Here is a 14,485-nt window from a genome sequence, read left to right as displayed (position 1 = left end):
TATAAAACGCGTGTATCAATATCTCATCCCTATTTTCCCATCATCCCTGCTAGATTCATTCAGATGGAATCGCCTTTACTTGGCAGATTGCCAGATTACATATAATCCGCGGTCAAACAGTACAGACGATTTTCAATACATATAGAAATTTCTTGCTGTTGTCGTGTGCCAGCTAGGTTGGCAATTTGGGGGGTGCGCTGCTTCACTTTCCCAACTGTACCTTAATTTGGTGTGAAGTTCGACCTCTACAGTACACACATGTCATAGAGACCGGTTTATAGGGCAGGCAACCATTCACAGCACAACAACACATTCACGCAAAGAAAGGACAAGGACAGGAGAGAGAAAGTACGTCCGTTCCCGGGGATTCGAACCCGGACCTTCCTGTCACAGTTAGACTTCTCTGACCGCTCTACAAGGCAGGCGGCAGAGAAATCTCTTAAAAGATTTATGTACTTTGTGGATGAAACATTACAGACGAAAAGAAAACAAAGTTCCTTAAAGGTGAAAAATAAGCCTCGAAAGAAATTCAATCATTGATTTAAGTTTTCGTTTTCTAAAAAGTGAATGTCTACATATTCTAATTACTGTTAATCAGCAGGGACATTTTTAACGTCTCTGCAAGCATATTTTGTGCACGGAAAATTGCTTGAAAATTTCAGAAATTAAGCCCAGCATAATTTTTTGCTTTGCCGTTTAAATGCAAAATTAACAACGCGGAACAAGTTCTGTACTGAATTTTTAAAACATTATGTTCGAATGTTTTGTTAGTTTCTTAAATACAAAATGTCAAACGTTCTGAATACTTAAAATAACGAGCTGATGTGTGCATCACGTGACTTCCTTTTACACTAATTTAATGTTGTTCCCCATTATTTGCAATTTTAATGTGATTCAATAGTTTACTCTCTAAATATTGACAATAGTGGCCAAAATGAAACCAAATTTTAAAAAAACGCCGAAATTGTAGCCAGGTTGGCGACAGAACTTGGCGACCAAAAGCTTGGCGATATATCCCCAAGTGTTTGCCAAATTATAACACCACTTGAGCTTTCATTGAAATTAGCAATGGTTAGAAATGGAGCAAAAGACCCCTTTAGAAACACCCGAATGCAACCAAAAGAGGAGGTGCACAACTAGACCCCACTAGGAGTCTACGTACTAAATTTCAACTTTCTAGGACATACCGTTCTTGAGTTATGCGACATACAGCGCACATACATACATACATACGTACATACAGACGTCACGAGAAAACTCGTTATGATTAACTCGGGAATCGTCAAAATGGATATTTCGCGTGTCTAGTATACGTTTTTAGGCTCTTATCCACGTGTGGTCGGGTTGAAAAAAAACTCAACATTCTTTCAGGGGTGAGCAAAATGGAAGTTAAGGCCGATTTTTGAGTGAAAATTTTTTTGTGAATACAATACTTCCTTTTTTGTAAAAGGAAGTAAAAATAGTACACACCTTGCCACTGTAGAGTCGAAACGAGGGGACGGAGGGGTCGGTCCGCCCCGAGTGGAGGACACCCACAAAGGACATAAAAGTGGGAAACCAGTTTAGACGGGTCAAAAAAATCTATTTTTGTTTATGTCATAAAATGTTAGTAGAACTATTCAAGAATATGCTGCCAAAATTTCAATTCAAAATTCCAAAAAGTTCCTATGCTATGAGCACTTAAAAAACTGTGCAGATTCGAAAATGTTCACAGCAGTTTTTTTCAATCGCGTTTTTCTCGAAACGACTTTTTTCAATTAGTGTGCATTCTAGCAGAAAACGTTATTGGCTAATCGTTCTAAATTTTGTGTGAATATTCTTTATTCAATTACACTCTGTATGAACCTTATTCGAGGATGATATTGTTATTGAAAATATTTTTTAATGCGAAAAAGGTGAACAAAACTGGATGAAAAACGTGAATTTTGCGATGAAACGCCTCAAAAGCATGAAATGTTTTATTTTTTTAACCAAAATTAGGTTCATATTCTGAAGAAATATGTTGTTAACGATAAAAAAAAAATTATAATGATTACAGATAAAAATTGTGACTTCTGGAATGCATGCTAGCAACAAGCTGGGATGGCGACCATCCATGGACATTTAACTCTTCTATTATCCTTCAAGTTTGAACAAATTCTGATTGTTCTTCCCTGTTAAAAAAATTCACGAATAACACTAAAATTTCTGCTTCCTAAACTGGTTTCCCCCCTAAAGCTTTCAGGGGAAATATTAATAGTGCAATTCTGAAATTTGTCTCAAAATATTTCTTAAACTATATTTAAGACATTGAATTTCTCTGAAAAAGGAGCACACTTTTGAACGGAGGAGGTAGTTAGATATGCGTCTACGGTAAATTTTACATAAAATGCTATCATAATTTATACGTGTCTCTTGATAATAGCTTTCGTTACACTTGTATAAATCTCATGCATACGTAAAACATTGATTTTTTTTCAAGGAGGGGGGCTAACACCACAAATTACCGCCCCACTGCCCTGCCATCTCCCGTTTTATTCCAAAATTGTAACCGCCTTCACTATTTTCGTACATCTCACTCCTTCAAAATAAATTTCCTTCCTCTATAAAATATCAAGGAGTATTTTCACACTTTGAAAAAAATCCTAGATACATCTCGGCTAATCAGCACTGCATCCTCTTCTAAGTGCTTCCTACTAGTTGTTGACTTTCCCGGCAGTAGACGTACTTTTGCAGCCTTCTCCGTCAGAAAGGCCTTCGAAATGGAACACGATTTTCTCGACTTAACCGGTGGAGACGGATGACTCCCGATCAGATTAAATGGCCGCGAAGAGATTTCGCAGTGGACTACGAAATGGCTCGTTGGAATAAAGTTACTGATGCGTAAACATTAACTACAAACAAGGAGATGGGTCATTCTCCATTCATTCTGGATATTTCGTGATCAGAAAGGACTTGACGTTGAAGTAACATTGAGTAAAATAATGTTTTTGTCTAGAAATTTTGATTTTTTTTTCATAAATTTTGTAAACAATAAACTACAAGCAAGGAAACGGGTCATTCTCCATTCATTATGGATATTTTGTGACCAAAAAGGACTTGACGTTGAAGTAACATTGAGTAAAATAATGTATTTGTCTAGAAATTTCGATTTTCTCTATATATTGAAAAAAAAAGAAACATCAAAGAGATTGTGAAATTCTGTGTGTGGCGGGCCGGCATCCAGGAGACCCCATAGCACCTACAGCCTTGAAATTTCTTACAAAATCACTTCGATCCCCGGGAGTTTACACCCGAGGTTTCTATTTTAAATTTCGAATTAGTTTTTTTCGATTAATTGACTAAAATTTCACATAAATTGACTATTGAAAGGATAAAAAATCGAAAAGGAGGTGGCTATCGGTTCGTATGTATACACATCTGCTTTTTTTTTTTTTGTCTGCTCATACCGTCTTACTTATTAAACCGATTTTGATTATTCTTTTTTTAATGGATATTGGATGGTTTAAACCGCTCCCCCCCATACACCTTTGATTGATCATATTTGGTTTTTAGAAGAAAAAAGACAGTTAACGAAAAACGAAACGCGTGTTTGCTGTCAATTGCTAGTCTGTGCTTTAAAAAGGTTCACATTTCATGCTGTTAATGTTATTAGGTGATTATTATCTACCCCAGAAATGTGGTGATCACATCCTGAATATGCTCTCATGCCTACTATTTTTAGTTGAATAAGCATGAGTGATGTAACAACGCAAACCCTAAAACAAAATTTGACCAACTATCTTAATGTTTCTTAGTTGAAAATTATCTCTAAGTTGACAACTGCTGGAAAAAAGTGTCTTAAAGAAAAGAAATGTAGAGATCATGAATTACACCGGGGCATCCTAAATATGCTATCATGCTCCCTGACTCATTCTAAGTTGGTTAAACGTGAGAAAATGCGATCAAATTGGACGTAACTACGCAAATGGATATCTCTAAAGCAAAATTTCACTAAATATCTTTTTGATCGGTGTATCTTAGTTGAAAATCTTCTCTAAACTACTAGAGAAAAGTGTCTTAAAGAAATTTAATGACCATGAATTACGCCGGGGCACCTTAATATGCTATCGTGACATCTAACTCTATTTTAGCTGGATAAACATGAGAAAGTACGATCAATTGGGACGTAACTACGCAAGTGGGTATTTACGAAACAAAATTTCAAAATACCATAGTGTTTCTTCGTCGAAAACTATCTCTAAGATGACGACTATTAGAGAACAATGTCCTTGAAAAAATATATTTTTACCTGGTTTCATCAACTGAGAATGATCAATTCATTTCTACCGTATTTCATTCTGCCGTCTGCAGGAAGTATCTGCAGAAATGAGTTTTCGAGATAGTTGAAGAAATTCGTTTTTGATTCAATACTAGCAATAGGAAAATGCTGGAATTATACATTTTTTCTCGGGTTTTTTTTTTTTTTTTTTTTTTTTTTTTCCAGCGGAAACCAAAGAATCAAGCTTGTGCAATAAAGCTAACGTGCAATAGATGACAAAAATGCAAAAAAAATGGAAAATGAAAAACATTGCAGTTACTGCTCCTTACCTGCCCGTGGCAGCACTTCCTAGTCATGAAAACATTTTGTCTTCATTAGCCTCTCTGGCCCAATTTTTTTGCTACATTTACAGTAATGGCCGGAATCACTTTTTTTTTTCAAATTCATAGGCGACAGATGATCGTTCATGGTTGTCTACCAAAGTGCAGATGATCTTGTTTGGCATTTCGTTAGTTCATTAGCTGTGTTCGCCGTGTGTTGACGTACAAACTTTTGCAGAAGTGTGAAATAATATAAAAATGCCTCGTAAAGGAATTTCACGCGAAATGCATGCAAAAATAAAGACTTTGAACGAAGAAGGTTATAGTACTCGGGAAATTACTGCCAGGTCACAATTGGCACAAAAGACAGTTTCCAGGTCTATAAGTAATTTCAAAACAACCTAAATTTATGGATATTCAAAGCCAAAAGGTGGTCATAAGAGCACAAACAAGAGCATGGATTATTCCATAATTTTCGCAGCAAAAAAGTCACCGAGAAAATCAGAGAAAGCAATCCAAGCTGGTTTATCAAAAGGTGATGCCAAATCCGATTGTCCCTAGCCAAAAGAGAATCCGCAGAAGGCTATTTAATGCCAATTTAAAGACCTACAAGCCTCCTAAGAAGCCAGAATTGTCTCCCAAAAAACACTGCTGACCGTCTGACATTTTGTAAAAAGTATCAGGAATGGACTGCAGAGCAATGGAAACGTGATATTTTCAGACGAGACTCAAGTATCGCATTTTTCGGCATTTTGTAGAAACATACAAAGGTTTCCCAATAAAAGACTGTCAATGCTACATTATTCCCACCGTGAAGAATACTGCATAACTCATGATCTGTAGAGCCATTTGTGCCAAATAAAGATGTGGATTGTAGTTCATGCCTGAAGGCACATCAATTAATGGAACTGTTTATCTCGATATGCTGAAAGAAAAGTTACCAATCTTTATTTATATCAACTAGTGCACACACTTCCAACATGATGGAGCACCCTGCCACCAGACTAAATCTGTTAAGACATGGATTGCAAAGAAGGGTTTTCAGATCCTTGGGCCGTGGCCGGGAAATTCCCCGGATCTAAACCCAATCGAGAACTGTTGGGTAATTTTAAAGCGCAAAGTTTCTAAGCGTAACCCCACTTCACTTTCAGACTTAAGAGAAACTATAAAGCAAGTGTGATAACAGAAATTACAGCAGACTATTGCAAAAATTTTGTATTTCCATGCCTTATCGTATCCAAGATGTATTGAAAAAAAAAAAAAGGTTTCCACACCAAATATCGAACCCTTTCTCAATTATGTATGTATACTGTGCTTATATAACTAAAATTAATAATCCATATAAAATAAATACTTAGTTAATGCAATTATTCTTGTGAATTTATAAACATCACAGTTTTGTGTGGTGAATCATCCATTCTGGCCAGTACTGTAAGTCACAAATTTTGTCCCACATGAGTTTCCACGTTGGAATACTTTGTGACTAGATATTGAAACTGGTGATTTTAGGATTTCATTCGACCATTTTTCGGTGATTTCAGAGTGCTATGCTATCAGTCATCAACATTAACTAACCAAGCACTCCCTTTTTCAATCAGTATCAAAGAAGTTTCAAGCATCCAAGATTTTTCACACTCTTAAGCCACGCCATATTTTGTAAGGACTCTTCCCCCTGTAATTGCAAAAACTATCTTCTAGATAACGAATCACGAATTCATTAGAAAGTAAACTGATTTTTCTGTTGTACAGTCAAATCTGTGTAAGTTGACCAACTGTGATGAATGACTTTATTGATCAACTTACAAGTAGCCCTAATCAAGTATAAATCACCGATTTGAATGAAACATTGCACATCTCTATAGAACACTTTAAAATATTGAACCTGTATATTTTTTTATTGACAGCAAACATTTTTAACGGAATGAAATTTACTCCTAAATATTGGATAATTGTGATAATAGAGTGTACAATATATTCTTTTATTGAAAGTTTTAATTGCAAAAATGTAAAATAACGATTCAAAATTTGAAAAAAAAAACAAACAAACTAAAGTTGACGTGTTTCAGGAGTTTTCTGAAAATACTCTTAATAGAGGTAAACCATCCTTCACAATCTCACCCCACCGCGGGGCTATTTGATTAAGAACAATTAATTCCATGTGAGATAAATCATTTTCTTGGCCTCACCATTTCCGATTTCTATAAAATATGACATGAAGGACACAAAGGACAAGGTAAGTAATCGTGACAATTTCTAGATTTCTATTTTGAAAATTGTTCAAAATATGACATGTAAAAAAAAATCGACGTGCAAACAAAAATGAAAAGTGCATTCTTGAAAATGACTTTTCTCCTAGTTTCAGTAGAATGAAAATTCAAAAACCATTGTAACGTTATTACATGAATTTCTAACGGGATTTAAGTTTCACATACGAGCTCAAACAAGAACAACATACATGAAATACATGAAAATACTGAAAAGAACATGTTCGTAAAAATCTACTCAAAAAGTGCAGTAATTTTTACAAACGCAATTTCCTTAAAGTACACTTTTATTAAAACGTGTGTTCGTCCTTTTGTCTCATTCCTAAGTTTTCTAAAGTTTTTGCTTTCCCATTTTACCGAAAATATTTTATCCATACGTTTTGAATATTTTTACTTTCAAAGAAAACTCCATCGAGATTGATTTCTCCGAAAAACCCAGAAAAATAGTTTAAGCCCCAGAAGAAAAAAAAGCTTAAGAAAAACAGAAACATAACAGTTTCAATAGAAGAAAGAAGCCAATATATATTCACCGTAAACATCTTTATCTTTCACCCTTCAAAGTATGCGAAGAAAAAGTCAACTGAAACAATTCCTTTCCTTTATTTAACCCCGGCCTGAAAGTGGTGTTTCTATTTCGGGTTGAATTTCACTTGCTCCGGTATTTATTTATTTGGAAGAAGAATGCTTTAGGGTTGACCTCTCTCTTTCTCATTTTGCTCCTGCGTCTGTCACCTGAAACAGTTCTTGTATCTTTTATTCATATACAAAGAAGGTGGGTTTGAAGGCAGCTTTGATATAATGAAAAACATTCCGTAATGCTTGAGACACATCAAAATTTCGGAGGTAGTTTCATTGCAATAAAAAAGTTTCAAAAGATTTAAACAACTTCATAAGGCGGGTGCGCCAAATAAAGGCTGTACACAAGTTCACGTTTTGAGAAAGTGGGAGTTTGTGAAATTGTGACAGTTTGTGACATGGAAGAGGGAGGGAGGGGGTTACAAGAAGTATGACATCACGCATTTTTTAAGAATATATTTATGAAAAATAACGTGACATGGAAAAAAGGGTGAGAGGGTATGGTGAAGTGTGACATTTTTTGACAAAGGAAGGGGAAGCGAAGGGTTGAAAAAAGTGTGGAATCTTTTATCGATAACCCCTAAAGCCATGTAGACCAATAAGGCGTTCCCACCATTTTTCTTGATAGGATAGAAAAAAATCGCTAGATCCTAATTTTATCGTCGTCATAAATCCTAATTGATGATTAAGCTTTACCAACAAGCAATTTGTTATCAACAGGTAAAAGTGCAGCACCCTTTATTACAAGCGAGTCTTGTCAAATTTGCTAGATCTTATTTGACAGTAAATTTTGTTTCTTCGTGGTTCACTGCAATTTACCAGCATAAATGAAAGTTGTTAATTGTTCTAGAATGGTTAATTTACGTAGTTGACGAATTCAAAAAGGAAAATGTCGCTGAGAACCGCTATTTTTTTCTGTGATTTGATAATCCTGGAAAAGAAGACTGCAGACCAATAAGGCTATGATTGGCGTTATTGGGACACTAGAATCCTTATTAAATCACTGAACAGCCAGTTGAAGGATATGATCCAATGCTGCATATGCTGCACGTATCTTCCGGGGAAGGTAAATGGCATTATCTGCAGAAATGAGTTTTTGAGATAGTATATGAACAAAAAACGCGTTTTGAATTTCATACTAAAAACAGGGAAATGTTGGAATTTGACGGGGTTTTTTCCCCCGTGCTTCATTTTTTTTTTTTTTTTTTGGCAACCAAATAAGCAAGCTTGAACAATAAAGCTAAAGTACAGTAGACGACAAAAATGAAAAAAAAAAGAAGTTTTCAATTACCTGTTAATTTTCCACTGCAGATATGTGCCCGAAACGTTCGCAAGACAGACCAAAAACCAAAAATAACGACTTAGTGCCAAGAATGAAAGCCATGCATGATATTTTTGCTTTTGTTACTATTAAAACACATGCTCCACATGAGAAGTTCGCAAAAATTTACTGTCAAACCTATGTTAAAAGATAATAAATTCCAAAAACTATCTCTGTAATGAAAACAGCATTATTAGAGACGAAGCTCCAAAAAATGTGGGAATGTTATTTTTTTCTCGCGAAACTGAATCACTGAATGCTTAAATGTTCATTAATAACTAACGAAATATCTTACCAGATAGTAAAGATAGCTTATAGTATTGAAAATAAAACACCACACTTTTAAAGAAATATATAAATATAGGGGAAAGCGGGGTAAAGTGAAATAGCGGGGCAAAGTGAAATACGGAAATATTTACTCCGCTTTTAGCACCACCTATCTGGTAATATTTTAACTAGGTAGTAACAAATATAATCTATTCCAGTCAAGATCAAGTTACCTCTGAAAATCAAAAAATATGATTATAAAAGCAAATTTTCAAAATTGATACTCATATTGTAACATTTTGTTGTAAGTAAAAAATTATATTTGTTATTATTGAATGATCAAGTTCTTGTTATTAACATTTTAAATATTAATTGAGATCTACAAATATTCGACGCAGTATTTATTTGTTTAATATTAAGCTTATTTTTGGTTTAAAATAATTTGTACAGTTATCTAAGTGCATGCGGGGGAAAAGTGTATGAGTCAAAGTGAAATAGCTCATTTCGTATACTTATTCAATACTTTATCAAATCACTTGCGTATTTATTAATTAGTTATTTTATTTACATTCTTTCCTTTAATAATTTCCTTATTTATTCATTCATTCACTTATTTCCTTATTCATTCACTATTTTATTCTTTGATTTATTTATTTTTTCATATCTAAATTAATTTGCTTATTTTTTCATTTTCTTTTTATTTATTCATTCATTCTTTTATTTACTCATTCATTTGATGAAAAATATCTTTAATGATCAAATAGAAAATATTTCATTCGAAAAAAAAATTATTTTTCACATAGCCCCATGGAAAAAAAGGGAGAGTTTTCAACCTTTTTTGGAGGTACAAAGTTACTGCCAAAAATAAAAAGTAATGTTTCAGTGCAAGCTTTTTTATAAAAAGTATTGTTCCTTCTTTATGAATTGTAAATTTTATTACAAAATTCCAATTTGTATATATTGAAAAGTATCTTAACCACTTTACTTTGCCCCTCATTCCCCTACTGAGTTTTCATTTTTACTATAATGAAAATTAATACTTTGAAGACCATTTTCTTGAGTCAGAATCAAGTTTCGGAAACTTTCCTGGAGGGAACTCCGCGCCGACTGAATTACTGTAAATGTCGCTTTTTGGCACTAAGAGTATAACTGCAGTGCTACCAACATTTGTCATTTCACTTCACAAAATTGCCTACTGGTGGCAACCTAAATGTTATCTTTTCCTTCCGCACGATCAAAGGCGCAGAAACTTTGGTTATTTTTATTTTAATGGGGTCGTTACCAAATTTTAAAACTATTTTTTCTGAAAGAGCATGCTTAGAAACATAGGAATTGACCATTTTTAAAATAATTTGTTTAAGTTTAATATTTAAAAAAAAAAATCTTAAATTGGTGCGCTTTCATTGTTTACGCTCATGCCGATGACATCACAAATGATGAAATGCCATTCAGTGTTGCCATTCACAGAACAAAATATTTAATTCGAATCTTTACTCACGTGTATTGGCAACGATATGGTTGGTAGCAAGCTAGAAAGCGTAGAGCGCAATATTTAATTTGCTTCTTGATTATCATCACGTGGAAACGCAGTAGAAAGATGCGCCAAAGAGCATCATTTATGCCGTCATCAAGACCACGCCTTGTCCGAAAAATCGGACATTTAAAAAAATTAATTAAAAAATAACTGTAGGGAAAATGAAAGTATTTTCTGGGCCCATGTTTTTTTTTTTTTTTTTTTTGCTTATTCTATCAATTTCAGTGACAAAAAGTACTACTTTTGACTGAAGGAAACAATACCATTGCAGTCTACCGATTGATAATGAACTGCACGCTTTCCTTTTTACTGAAAACTAGCTAGATATACATTTTGAGAAACTGACGCTTTTATTTCAGTGGGGAGCTTTGAGAAATATTGTCCTTATTCAAAAGAGATTTTTTTTTTCGGTGCTGTTTTTTCAATCATAATGTTTGTTTTTTTCTTCTCCTTTTTCTTCAATAAGATATACTGTTGACTTTTGATGCTATTTAAAAACATTTCTTTCCTCTGTATGTGATTTGCTATTTTCCCTATTCATATAGAGATTTTTAAAGCGACGATTGATGTTATTGAGAAACTGGTACCCTTATTCTGTTAGGGGTTTAGAGAAACCAATTTTCTTATTCCAATAAGAACTTTCAGGATTTTTTTTTATTTTTATAATGGATAGTTTTGGACATTATTTTCCCCATTCTAATAAGATTTTTCAGGAACTTCTGTCTCTATTCCGACGAAAGCTTTTAGCGCAATCGTTGATTTTATTTATGAATCATTATCCTCGATTCAATTGTGGTTTTTAGAGATTGCTGTTCTCAAGAAAATGAAGGCTTTTTACAGATTATTGTCGGTTTAGTAATGACAATCTTTGGGAGTTGCCCTTACTGATTTGCGCTTCTTCTTTCCAATGAAGATTCATATAGGTTATGGGTACAATACTTCAGGACTTGTTTTTATTTTAATGTCACTAGTTTGGCTATATTTTACATTCGCAACACGCGATCTCACTTCTATTCTCCGTCAAGGAACGATGGGGCAGTTGAGGTAGCCCTCGCAGTATGGAGCACATCTTGATAGGGATTGGGATTTTATTAAAAAGACTAGCAGTACCCGCACAGCGATGCCTGTGCTAAAAATTTAAAGAAAGTCCGTTGAATTAAAGAAGAACAAATTACATCAAAATTACATTTGCAGTAGCTTCAAAGTAAAAACTCCATAATTCATCGCCAAGTTTGCCTAGTGACTTTCTAATTAAAAAGAAAATCAATTAAGATACGCACAATGCATTTAAAATAAAGTAAAAACAGTAAAATATTCATAAGCAACAAAGGCGACTTCCTCCAAAATGTTCAAAAAGAAAGTAATTGAAAAATTGTCTGGAAAATAGACCTAGTGTTATAGTTGAAAATTGTGTGGAAAGTGGACCTAGTGTTATAACAATTTCTCGCAAGAGAAGCCTTGAAAAGTGGCTCAATTAGAATCGCTTGTATCCCCTGTTCTAATTAATTGAGAAAAATGGAACAAACATCATCTTGTTTGGGAAGGAAAACCCTTTCCAACGATATATAATGTTTGGGGGTGGAGAGATTTTTTATCACCTAATTAGCCGAAATTTAGCTTAATTAGTTAATTTGAAAACACTAATTTGAAATTTAAAATTTCGGCTTCGAGGTGCACGGACCCGTGGTACGTTCGAATTTTTTGTGCTGGTACGTTCGAATTTTTGTGTGAAGTTTCAGGGTTGTAGGTGCTATGGGGTCTTCTGGCCATCGGTTATAAACAAAGAAACACCGTCACCTTTATATATAGAGATAATTTATACCTATTTTTCAACTATTTAACCAACTTCAAAGTTAAAAAACGTAATACTTCAAATAAGTGTGTCGAGGACTATGATCATTCTTCCTCGTAACCCCTCATATGCATACAGCAATTTAAAAACAAGTAATACATTTTATTAAAAACGTAATTGAAAAGAACACTAAGACAGTCGAAGCTGGAAATTAGAAATTTCTGTAAAGCGCTCTCCAGTGAACATTTTACAAATGATGACTAGCATTTTCTGTTCGTGCGGTCATGGAACTTAATTAATTAAAAATAACTTCAAGCAATTATCTTGATTGATAATTGATGAAGCATAGCAATAGGGGATGATGAAGACTTAAGGAAAAGTTGCAGCTCCAAATCTAAGGATGCTCATAAATTTAGCTTTTTATGGTCATGCTTGCAATAGCTTTCAGTTTTTTAATTAAAGCTTAATTAAAGTTATTTCTCATTATGGTTAAAGAACTAGGAGAAAAAGTGCTACCGTCCTAAGCTCGTAATTGAAATGCTGTTAATTATAAAAGAAATATTTTACTGGAAAGATATTTTACTGATTTTTTGTATCTCTCAGTTTCGTTTCTTTCACTTTTTTTTTTCCTTCCTAGAATAAATTTGTCACTTATTTTGGTTTTCTTTTTGCGTTTTTCATCCCTATTTATTTCTTTTCTTTAAAAGATAATCTGCCAAAGATTGAAGTATTGTAAATTCCCTAAGACTGAATGATTACGCTAATCATTGGAGTAAAAATCCATTACTAATAAAGGCAAATTGAAGAGGAGGTTGCAATAGTTTACAACTTTTAAAACTAATGATTGAATGGAACTAAAAATCCTTCATGAATATTTTTTTTTCCTTTTTTTCGAATTCTTAGTTAAAAGTTGACTTTAACTCAGAGGCGTAACTAGCTTTCATCTATTATTGTGATTACTGGCTTATAAGTCGAACTTTTTATTTTGACTTTTCGATGGCCAAAGTTCATCTGCGATTGAATGTGGTGCACACATTTGGTAAATAAAAATTATCGTCATAAAGTTTAAAACTTGCAAACTGATTGCAAATCTTGTGCAGTTTAAGAAAAATCCTTCTCATCGATTGCAAAAATATAAAAAAGAAAGAAAAGAAAGAAAGGATGAAAGTAGGAAGAGATAATGATCTATTTAACTTCAGTGCATTAAGATGAAACAAATGCTTCTTAATTACTACTAAAAGTTGTACAGTGAAGCACCGTTTATGCGTTTCTCTTTTATACGTTTTTATCATTTATACGTTTTTTAATTTTGACCCTTCAGAGTTTAATACAAATTAATGTATCCTGCTATACGTTTTTTTCATTTATACGCTTTTTTCATACAGTCCCTTCAGAAACGTATAAACGGTGCTTCACTGTACTTATTTTCAAATATTTTCCACTCAAGGTATCAATTTGAATACTGTGTGCAGCAATATCAAATATTGTTTTTTTTCCCCTATGAAACGTTTATTTCAGTCCCAACCATTGAAAAGATTTTTTTAAACTTTTTGGAATAGTGCCCCTTATTATTAAAGTACATTACCTTCTTAAAATCTAAATACACGCTGGTTCTAAGGATAAGGGATTTTCTTTTGCTTCGAAATTTTTCTTCTCCATTCACCACACAATCATCACATGTTATCTTCAAACGACTTTTCAACTGATGCGCCTCAGTGAAAAAATTAATATGACTCCTCCAAATATTATTATCAGTATTAACTTTACCTGATAATAAACAATTATCAATAATAAAGCATTATTAGTTATAACACTTTTGTACATCTCACTATTTAAAAGGACAAACGAATAAAAGAAACAACTAATGATTAATTCGAAAAAAAAACTTCAAAATTTTGCTCCTTTTTTATGTTTAACTTCGCTTTTTCAATTGTTTTCCCGCTGAAAACCATGCAGAATCAGCTTGCCATCGAGTTTAATTAGAATTAAAGCAAGGGAATCAAGTTTTAGAAATGAAATAAAGAGTAAGATAAAATCTACTTCTTTTGTGTTGAACTTCTCTCCGAGTATATAGATAAAAAGCTTTTTTTTATTTATGTATTTATTTATTTACTTTGCATCATCGTGAGTGTAATATGCAAAACTTGTACGAAAAGGTTTTATAGTGACTA

Source organism: Uloborus diversus, chromosome 6 (genome assembly GCF_026930045.1).
Source record: "Uloborus diversus isolate 005 chromosome 6, Udiv.v.3.1, whole genome shotgun sequence".
NCBI classification, from domain to species: domain Eukaryota; kingdom Metazoa; phylum Arthropoda; class Arachnida; order Araneae; family Uloboridae; genus Uloborus; species Uloborus diversus.
Note: the sequence above shows the minus strand (reverse complement) of the source record.